Below are 12023 nucleotides of genomic sequence, written 5' to 3'. Positions count from 1 at the left end.
ATAACAAGGTTAAAACAGAAAATCTGGTTGATTGTGCTCATCTTTGCATGAAATCCAGCTTACAATGGAGAGATAATCTGTGAGTTTGTGATTCTGTCATCCAGTCTTGCAGTTTATCTAAGACTTGGCATCAAAACACTTTCTGGAGTTTATCAAGGAAACTGATAAAACGATAGTTGCCGGGAACAGTCCTGTTCCTTTTTATGAATAGCGGTACAACGGGGGCGTGGCTAGCTGCCAAACATGGTGGACGCAATGTGAGCGAGCTCCGCGCCCGGATCAGCAAATCCTGACTAATCCTATGACACTAGGTCCCATCCCCAAAGGAAACATCGGCTGAGAGCTTGCGGAGTGACCGTGGCGTGTATTGACCACAGTTGCGCTATCTGGCGACCCTCTAACAACTGACCACCGTTGCCAGTTCGCCAGAAGAGAACCGTGTGTGCTGCCGGACTAGGAAGGCAGAGGGCTTGCACGGAGCTACTGTAGTGGCGGTCCGTTGCAGCAGCGGACCGTATTCACAGTGCATCGGCCCCTAATCACCCCCCCGCAGCCGCGGCTGGCAGGCTGTCGAGACTTCGCGATTGTGCGAGTGGAGGCTGGGGTAGGTGGATTGCTCCGGGCCCTCGGAGACGTGTGCAGACTTGCTGCTTACTCTGGTCTTCCCCCCTACCCCGCTATGGCGGAGCAGCGGAGGCCCCCCATCTCACCTGACAGGCGACCCCTGCAACACAGGCGGTGAGTGCGAAGCGTATGAATGCGGCGCACTGGTGCATTGGGCCGGGCTCGGCTTAGGAAGCAGGCGGCCACCGTGCGCTTGCCAGATCGGACGGAGTGCACTACCTTGGCATCATACGCCTGCCCTGGTGGTGATGCGCTCATGCTTGGGACTTCTGAGGCACCCGGACCAATTACTTGGCCTTCTACTAGAAGTGCAGCTGCAAGGCGGTGAATGGGCGTAGGCGAACCGTCACGGCCTGGGCCTACCCCCTTGGAGATGTACTGAATTCTATCGGAGGCTGGCCGGATGCAAGGTGCTGGGACACTGCACGCATGGCCCAATCGCTGCAACACGATCGGGGCGTACCGCCTGACGTAGCTGTGGGCCTGGAGCGGATCGGGGACAACAACGGATACCCTGCCCTTTATTCTTCTCCTGGAAAGGCTGATGTAGGATACCGAGGTCTCCGCTGGCCCCTGGCTCCCTGTGCTCCTGGATCCCTGGGTTCCTGCTGTGGGGTTAGGAGGGAGCGTCGATACAGGTGCATCACATCAACATGAGCGGCCTGAAGCCTTGCATCAGAAGTGGCGCCAATGCTGGGCACCACAAGGCACCAGTAGCGAAAAAGGGCGTCACCCCCACGGAGAACCTGTGCTCATTAACCCACGCAGGAGTGGCCTACACCACAAGTACGGAATAAATAAGCACCAATTAGTATACTCACCCTTCAAGTACAGCAGGCCACGCTCCTGCGCTGCACTGATAAACACCACAAAATGGGGCGCCCTAAAGGAAACATACCTGATGCCAACACTGCCGGCACGCAGCAACTGGAGGAAACAGACGCCTCCACCCAGTAATCAAACTGTGTCCCACCCACCAATATAGTGACAACCCCGGATAAATTAGACCTAATCCTTCACGAGGTGAGAGACTCTGGGAAATCCATTGAACAGCAAATTGGTTCCCTAACAACTGGTTTCACCCTCCTGAAGGCAGATCACGCCAAACTGGCCATCACTGTAAAAGACAATAAATTTACCCTGGCAGAGATTATACCACAGCATAAGGAACATGCAGAGCAAATAACACAAGTGCAGCGGCCGGTGTCAAGGCTCCAGGATAGTGTCGATGGCACAGAAGCAAGGACCCGGCGGAACAATGTCCAAGTCATGGGTCTGCCAGAACGCTGTGAAGGGCCAAACGCTACTAAGTTCATGGAGCAGTGGTTTCGGAAACATGTAGCCCCTGAGAGCCTCTCGGATTTCTTCTGCATAGAGAGAACAAACAGAATCCCCACAGGCAGGCCAACGCCTCACCCCACGATTGTCAGAAAATTAAACTTTAGGGACCGGGAAGTGTTGTTACAGAAAGCCAGGGAACGGTCTCAAATTCACTACGAGAACCAACGGGTGTCACTGTACCCAGACTACACTATGCTAGTGCAACGCAGACGATCCCTGTACCAAGAGACCAAAAAGAAGCTCAGAACCCTAGACATTAAGTATGCACTGTTATTCCCAGCCCTATTGAAGGTCATCCACGACCAAAAAACGCAGTTCTTTGACACCCCAGAAGGGGCGGACAAATGGCTGGAGATCATGTTCCCCCCCGACGGAGTCTGGGACCTCTTCACAAAGCATCCCTCGGAACCCAAAGAGTACTCGGAACCGACAATAACGCCGCAACAAACCAGTCAACAACTCTCAGCCCAGGAACCCCACACCAGAGGAGGCCCTGCAGGGGCGCACAGAGGCGATTGCAGCAGCAAGCACATTCAGGGACTGCAATCACCACTCAACCTCTTACTCCTCAGAGGATAATACTGTACACTCTGACTCGGAGACTAGCTTTGCATTATTTAGTATTGTGACACCCCAGATGGCAGACGATTTCCTGGGATAACAAGGTACCAGGTGGGAAGACCTGGAGAGCGCAGACCGGACACTCTGCAAGGTAACCCAATGGTGACTGCCGATAGCGGCGCACATATCCTTTCCCAGTCTCGACTTGGATGCACTGGCAAACAAACCTGGTCCACGCTGCGGTAGGCTCGTATGTTAGTTCCCTCACCATTCAGGTCATAAGAAACTACCCCCTAATGGCGACAACAACCTATAACCTGTTTAATGTTCACACTGTTGTGATTCTAGTTTGAACCAGCACAGTTCCAATGTTGGACCGTGTATTTAACATTGTAGTTAGGGGGTTTATGGAAACTGGCTCCCCCACATACCGCACTACATGCCGTCGACCCTGCGACGTCCAACACCTAAGCGAAACATATACAACAACACATGCAGGGCCCATATAACATAATCACCTGGAATGTGCGGAGGCTGGGCTCAATACACAAGCGCCATAGAATACATGCGCAGTTCAACAGGCGCATGGCACACGTAGGGTTCCTACAGGAGTCCCACCTCACCGGAGCTGAAGCAATTAAATTACGCAAGAAATGGAGAGGCCAGGTATTCTCCACATCATACTCAGCCTTCGCCAGAGGGGCAACTATCTGGGTCAGGAACGGAGTCCTGTTTAAGGCACTTGAACAACGAACTGACCCATTGGGGAGGTACATTTTAGTACGAGGCACACTGGATGGCACACAGGTAGTGCTGGGCAGCCTATACACCCCTAATTCCGAACAAGATAAGTTTCTCATGGGTCTTAACCCAGAGTTGTTGAACTGGGCAGCTTATCCGTGGAAATTAGGTGGGGATTACAATGCTGTCATGGACACTAGCATAGACTGCTCACACCCCGCAATTCAGGGTGCAGGGTCCATTAAACAAGCAGAGGCACTATGTAGATGGTCAGATGGATGGGCGGTGGGAAGACTTTTTCTGATCACAACTCCCTAGAGATCACCCTAGCCTGAGGCAGAATTCCACCCCAGTCCCCACCTGGAAATAATGGCCGCAAATGTTGGAAGACTCCGTCTTTCGGAGCGCAATGGCAGTGGGCATCACAAATTACTTCAATAAAAATGCTGGCACAGCCTCCAAGAGTCACAGAGTGGGGCGCGTTCAAGACTGTGATACGTGGTATGGCCATAGGCACCACAGCAGGGGCAAGGCAGGAAATACATAATAATCTCAAGGCAGTGGAGAACACCATGAACAAATTAGAACAAGAAGCAGTAAGTGTTCCCACATGGTCAGTAACACTGCAGGAGGCCCGTATTAGGCACGCAAAACTGCTGGAAACCCTCAGACAAATAGATTACAAATCATACATCCAGATAAAACACACCAAGGCCGATAAGTCAGGCATGCTTCTGGCGCGTATAATCAGAGATGCACCTCCCACTACAACAATACATGAAATAACAACGCTGGGAGGGGACACTGTGAACACTCAACAGGAAATTAACAAGGCTTTTTGCAAATATTATGAATCAATATATCAGACCCTCCCACAGTTGGCGGACGAATCCTCAAATGCTTTTCTAGATGACCTAACATTCCCTCAACTGAATCAAGCAGCCCAAGACGACCTGTCAGCCCCATCTCTAAAACAGAAATAAAAGAAGTCATCCGGGAACTACCACGTAATAAGGCCCCAGGCCTCGATGGTCTACCGATAGAATTCTTTGATACCTTTTCAGACACCCTGATCCCTCAACTAGAACAACTATACCAATCTGCGCTGGACACAGGGACCCTCCCCTCCCCTTCACCCCAATGGAGGCCTTAGTAATATCCCTCCCTAAGCCGGGTCGATTGGCCACGGATGTTTCAGAGTATCGCCCTATATTGAGCAAAATCCTATTGCACCGCCTACTCCCATACTTACACACGTTAATCCATCCAGATCAATGCAGCTTTGTACCAGCGCGCAGCACTTCATGGAATATTAGGAGGCTTTACCATGAAATGGAATCAATCCCCACAGGCGACCATAATGCAGGCTGCATTACGCTAGATTTAAGACAGGCATTCGATACCCTCAGATGGGACTACATAGTCAAGGCCCTGGAGAAATTTGGTATACCACCAACATACCTGAAGTGGGTTCAACTCCTATACACAGCCCCTAATGCACGGGCCCACACTGGAAATTACATCTCGCGCATATACCCGGTTGGCAGGGGCACACGGCAGGAATGTACCCTGTCCCCCCTATTATTTGTGCTCACATAAGAACCCCTGGCCATCAGATTATGGGCACTTGCAGAACAGGAAGACATTAGGCTAGGAAACTCCACACACGTGATATCAGCCTATGCATACAACAATCATTTATGCCAAGGACCTGACAAACGATCTAGAGCCGACACCGGGGGTTCTCAAACAATTTGAACGTATCTCAGGCCTAGCCATAAACGAGACAAAGTCTCAGGCCTTCTTCTTTGGCCCTGGAGAACACCCAGATGAGATCCAGTTTGGGCAACTTTCCCTCTCTGTAGCACAGCACACCTTCAAATATCTAGGAATCCAAATTTATAGAACCCCACAAGATTTAATAGAGGGCAACTTAACCAAAGCAATCAGAGCACTTTGCTCCCAGACTACCTTCTGGATCTTATTGCCGTTATCTGTGATGGGACGCGTGGCTATATCCAAGATGGTGGTCCTCCCACGGCTCTTATATTTCTTTACAAGCCTGCCGGTGCTAATCCCTACCCCCATATTTAAATCACTAGATATACTACTATCAGATCTCATATGATGGACTGGCCGCCGAAGGGTGGGTCTAGCTAAATTGCAACTAGATACAGATAAAGGAGGACTTGGAGCGCCTGATCTCCGTGCATATTGTTATGCGAGCCAACTCCAATGGCTATCATATTGGCATGTCGGTCACAATTTGCACAAACTAGGATACACGGCTCAAGATGTTAACCGGGGAACTCTGCACACACAGCTGCTACCTCATGTCACGATTCCCCCTGGTGCCCAGACACTGCTGCGCACGGCAATTGCGTACTGGAAAAAGACAATTCATTACACGCGCCGGTGCTCCTCATATGCTGATAACACACCACTACTAGGTATTCTGATACCCACGGGCCTAATCACGAAATGGAGCACCCTCAGCTGGTCTGAAGGGGGGACACCACAGTAGGGGTGTTCAACAATGGAGGCCTAATGGACCATGAGAATTTCATCAGGGCAAATGGGATACCAGGTAACTTATACATAACACACGCTGTATTACTCCACTACATCAAAAGACACTGGGCCCCAACTAGAGAGGAACCCCCAACGTATGAATTGGTGCGGGAGATCTACCTAATGGGGGAAGGGCTTCACCTCACGAAATGGCTGTATAAAGGCATTAGGGCTCACACAGGGATTCTCCTTACCGAGCTACACAACAAATGGGCCGGGAACCTTGAGAAGGATCTGACTGATAAAGAATGGATTGCAATGTTAGCATTCCCCAAAAAGGGGTCTCGCAATGCCAAATTCAAATTCATTCAGTACATGATTTTACATAGGGCCTACCTAACCCCACACCGCCTGCAACGCATGTTCCTAGACACACAACATAATTGCCCCAGATGTAGGACGGCAGAAGCTGATATCCTACATATGCTATGATCATGCCATGTGCTCACAGAGTTTTGGGCGGGAGTAGTCTTGAACATCAGAACGGCGACAGGCCTACCTAGAGGGGAAACAGCTGGCAGCTGTGTTATCGGTATGTACCGGCGCCCAAAATCACAAGAGGTGCAACTACGCTTCACCGACTTAGCATTACTTATAGCTAAGCGCTCCATAACAATGCGGTAGAAGTCAGCAAGGTCCCCAACAGTTTACGAATGGCACGTAAAAATCCCATACCGATGGACTGGGACCTTATAATGGAAGCATTTAAGGCCCTTGAACCTGCACCCGCCCCTGCAGTGCAGGATGCATAGTAGAGACCAGAATGCCAGTCCCAGCACACTAAGAATAGTCCTGTCGCACAGCACTATCGCACATGCATAGAATGCCCTTACACGCAGTAATAGGACGACTATGACAAATTCAGATGACAACACTACAAGGTGAGGTAGAGCCAGCAGAGTTGGGTGGGGGGCGGGGGGGAGTTTGGAAGTTTAGGAGTAATGTTATCGCACTTGCGAATGTACCTAGTTACTCTTTTGCAGATACCAAAGTAATGTCTATGCACTGTATAATACACCATAAGTTACACTTAGCTTTACAACCAAAAGCATTGACCAATATTAAATGTATATGTACTACATTCTACTATAACACATGCACAAAATGTACCTATGTTTGTATAAGAAGCAAGAAACTTGAAAAACCCAATAAAGTGGGTTAAAAAAAATGAATAGAGGTACGATTTCAGCACCGCACCACTAATAGTGAATTCTTTCCCCGGCCATAATTATATTTGACAATGAGTTCATATAAGGGCCCCACACAGCGAGGTCAAGCAAAATAAATCGCTAGGACCAGAAGCTTTCTCTATCTGCAAGAATTGACTGGCCCTTTAAATGACGTCCAGAGAGAATTGATTGGGGTCTTGAACCAATAAACAATTATCAGAGTTTGGATGCACTTTCATCTTTGTGTGTCTGTCTTGACTACTGCTGGTGCAACTGTTCCAGTCTATTCTGTGCATACATTTAGGTGAAATGATTAACCCACTGGTGTGTTTGGATGAAAAACTCTATGGGGCTAGCATTACTTAGGCTGCCATGACCTATAATATGCCAGAATGCTACAGTGTCTCCATGTCTAGAAGCCACAATAAGGCATGCCAATTGGAATCAATCCAACCCCGTTTAGAAGAGGCCTCAATCTCACTTCCCTGATTAACACACGATCTCCTAGTTTAATAGCCTTTATCAATGCGTCTTTGGCCTTATAGTACTCACTAGAAAACCATGGGGGAAGGCAGGGGAAAGGCACATTAGAATAAGTAATTTCCCTGGTGCAGATATGTTGCAACGCCCTAAATAAGACAGTATAAAGATCCAATATGGGAATCTTGCTAGGTGAACAATTCTCATACAGGCCAAGAATTTTGTTAAATTGATTATAAATTTGCAGTCATTTATCAGGTTTGGTAAGAACATTTGACCATTTAACAGATTTCCTGTTATTTTGAGAGACTAGACTACCTGTGTTAAGAAAGAAATAATTTGGTTGTGTGAGAAATGATAGTTCAAGATCGATTTGCCCTCAGGGATAATTTCACTATCTGAGGCCTGAGCCTATAAAAACACTGTAACCTGAGGAAAACATCTACTGTTCAGAGTCTGAACCTGCAACATCGACGTAATCTGGTGGATGGCTGTTTCAACTTTGAGATCCAAATAATCCTAGTTCTAGTCCTGCTCTCTGAGGCTTAAATCTGTCAAATCTGAGTAACATAGAAGATAACTCTGCAATCTGAGGACTGAGCCTCGGTGATCTGTTTTAAAGTTAGAATGCATCTACTATATTATATCTGAGACTATAACCTATGATAGCCAGAGGACTTCGTATACTTCCCAAAACTGAGCCTGTAACTTCTGGTTTAATCTAAGCAATTGCACAGCTTGTGAAAACCTGAGTCTGTACATTCTTCTTAGCAATAAGGATAAGTCCCAAAACCCAGAAATGGCAAGATCTATATACGGTTTGTAGCTGTGATCTCTTGCCGGGCATTGTGAGTTGATGACAATGTATGACTGAGTGCGTGAATGAGTATGAGTTAGTGGGTGAGGGTGTGGATGGGAGTATATAGTTCAGTGGGGATAAATGTGAGTTGATGAGAAATTGTGCTGAACATACACTGGAAATATTGGTGAAGGTTTGAAGGGAATCCGGTCAGTCTCTGGCCTCTTGACTCTTAGCTGGGACCAAAGGCTCATTGGACTAATGCATCCACTTAGCCTTCGACAAGGCTGCTGATCTTAATTTTACCCCACGGTTTGAAATCCAGTTCTCCACTCAGCCTTTCATCCTCTCATGGTTGATTAAAAAGAAAATTGTTGAGTTGGGTGAAAATGAGCATCTGAGTTCATTCTCTCTTCCCAGCCAGACTCTCCGAGAAAATGAGGTATCAGGTTTGCTCGCTATGCTCAATTGTGTGGTGCAATGCTGTGTATGGAATTCAGCCTCACCACTTTTTCCAATCACCAGCCACCTCTGAGACTGGAGGCTACCATTGTGCATTAAATCTATTAATTGCGACTCCTGCAGCACCTTTATAGAGCTTTCAAACAAACACCAATCTAGAACCAGAACTCGGTTACCTATAAATAGTCCCTTCACAGAAAGCTCTTTCTCTTTTAAATGCTGTTCCTGGAGAGGTAAGTACCACTGATATTGGTTTATATTGAATTATTTGTCTCCGTTTGTAGGTTTGGATTTCTATGCGTAGATTGCAAATCTAGTTTAAAGAGGCTTCTAATTTATATAAGCGCACACATTGTAGGCTTTTATATTTAATCTTTCAGGTATTTCAGCACAACAAATAAGAGTAAAAATTGATACTGAAGGCCATGTTTTGGCTGGGTTACATTTAATAAACATGAACGTCTTACATATGTTATTTGTTTATGGGCAGTATCGGGCAGAGACAGCGCGAAGCAGGTGTGCGGCCTGTGTAGTCTGCTCTCCAATCCTCCGTTGGAGCAGGGTGCTTACACTTGCCGGTTGCAGATCAGCGCAAGTGTCTGCGCGTCCCTGTGTGCACAATTGGAGACATGTTCCTTGAGGGGAAAGCTAAGATGTGGGAAGAGTTTGAGGGGCCCGACCTTAACACAACACTACTACACAGATTTCAATTCCACAGAATGAGGCATGCAATGGCAGGTATTTTAGGGAGTGATTTAGAAGAACTGCCAGAAGTTACACCACTCACATACGTAATAAAGGCAGACACCCCAGCCAAAATTGTGTCAAAAATTTACAAATTAACACTTGGGTACCGGGAAAACTTCTACACCATGGCGAGACTTGCTTGGCAAATTGATTTAGATAGAGAATTAGATGATACAACTTGGAGGTATTGCTGCGAAAGCTCGAAGCGGATCTCGCTGAAAGGGAGGCATAGGCTTACCCATTTTAAATTCTTAAATAGGGTGTACTACATGCCAGAGAAGCTATGTAGATATGGATTGTGCGACACGGCTAAGTGTGATTGTTGTGATGAAAGCCGGGCGGATTTTTTACACTTAGCTTGGATGTGTCCAGGGATAACTAACTTTCGGGCCTTTGGTGTTCAGAGAGCTAAGTGACATCATAGACACGCAACTTACACCTGATCCCATGCTTGCTTTGTTGGGGTACTCTAAGCCACTCCCGAAAGCAGTTCGTAGGTTGGTTGATATGGGTTTGTTAATTGCTAGGTACAGAGTGGCGAGATGTTGGTCAAAAGGCCCGATTCCTACTATTGCGGATTGGAGTAGAGACATGATGTAATGCAGCACGCAAACTGAGAACTATAGTGAGCTACTCCCACCGCGTAGTCGTCCTAAACATTTTTGGACATTGTATAAGACATATCTGCTGACTTAGAGTGGGGCGGCTGGCAGGGATGATGTAACTACGTGCGAAGAAGAAGAGGTTGCACCTCAATAACTTCGAGAGGTCACTGACTAAAAGGTGGGGTCGGGATAGCGGGCATAGGAGGTACCTTGGGGCTCTGAGTCGAGATGAGAGTAGACTGTACTATGAATCAAGTTATAAAAATGTCGCTGAATCTGACTGTCCTTGCTGATAATGTGCATCGTAAGATACTTGTCGCTAAGACTGACTGTGAGCTGGTATGATGTGTTCGTTTTTCTTTTGTACAAACCTGCCATTATGTTGTTAGGTGTCATTTCTCTTTGTTGTGCAGAAAATGTCAATAAAGTTTTAAACAAAATAAATTGTTTACAGATTAGTAATGTTTGGAGTTTGCAAAACATTGAGCTGTTTTCTATTGTTTTTAGAGACACAATAAAAAAGGATGAAGAGGAATAATAGTTGAAGAAGAATGGATATGAGATGGAAGAGGATATACATTCAAATGAAAGGTCACTGAATTTAAAAAGGAAGAGTGTTCTGTGAAGGGACTATTTATAGATAACTGAGTTCTCGTTCTAGGCTGGTGTTGCTTTGTTTGAAAGTTATTTAAAGGTATTGCAGGGGTCACAATTAAAAGGTTTAAGGCATAATGTTAGACTCTGTTTCTTTAATGAAATCTTGATTCTCTGCTCTTTACATTTGGAGAATCGCCATTCTTGAAACCAGTTCAGGGGTGTTATCCTGCAGTCCCTCAACCCAGGGTCTGTACCCTTAGTCTGAGCATGTGCCTGTTAAGCCAGGACTTTTGGGAGAGTCTCACCCCCACCCCCCACCCAAGGGAACCATATTCTTCATGTATTGTGTAAGAGTCTGTCTGTCTATGGTCTCCTGATCCCTGTTTAAATGACAGAGCATAGAGTTCTCCAAGGATAGAAGTGTTTTCACCAGGGTCAGTCATGGGGTGTTCTGATCTCAGAGCTAGCAACCCCTTGACTCACTGGCCCTTCCACTGGGGACTGTTTCCCCCTTCTACCCCTGCATCTGTACTTCGCACCCTCCTCTGCAGAGTGGTACTGCCGGACACTGGAACTGGTGGGACTCTGGTGGCAGCCACCCCCCACATTATCCTGGCATGGGGTCCTCCTCAGTGGATGGTCTACTAGTACAGACTAGACTCCCTTCCTGGGGCCCCCTCAGAGTACTCACTAGGCTTTGAGGCTTGGCATAGGGCACCCTGAGACTTTGTCCACCCCCACCACTCCTCCTTTAAGAAGGGACATGGGACCCTCTAACCATCCCACTACACTAGGACCTGTCTGGGCTACTACGAACCTCCCTCACCCTTGGTTGGGTGGAAACCTGAGCCACTCCCTTTAGGATCACTCCCAGATACATTACCAGACCCTCTGGTACTCACCCAGAAGTCTGCCTCCTTTGCAAGTTCTCTGAGGTCGGAGAACTTACACTCCAACAGGTGCTGGCGTAGCCCAGGAAAACAACAACGCCACATGTGCTCTCTGACAATCAGATTGTACAGCCCTTTACAATTGTTTACTGTGCTACCTTTCACCCACCCATCCAGTGCTCTGTAAAAACCGTCCACAAATTCATCCCAAGACTGGTGAGACAGCTTCCTGCAGCCCCTGAACCTCAACCAATACACTTCAGGGGTGAATCCATACCTCCTTATCAGGGTCTCCTACATAGGGCCTTTCACTCCCTTCTAGGGCCTTCTAGAGCATCCCTCCTATCCTCAGGAATATACCTTCCCAGGCAAGTTCCCCAATCCTCCTCAGGGATCCGGCCAGAGCTCTCTCATATTTGCAGCTAGGCACTAAGTC

Source organism: Triturus cristatus, chromosome 3_2 (genome assembly GCF_964204655.1).
Source record: "Triturus cristatus chromosome 3_2, aTriCri1.1, whole genome shotgun sequence".
NCBI lineage: Eukaryota > Metazoa > Chordata > Amphibia > Caudata > Salamandridae > Triturus > Triturus cristatus.
The sequence above is the reverse complement of the archived record's forward strand: the minus strand, read 5'-3'. Positions refer to the sequence as shown.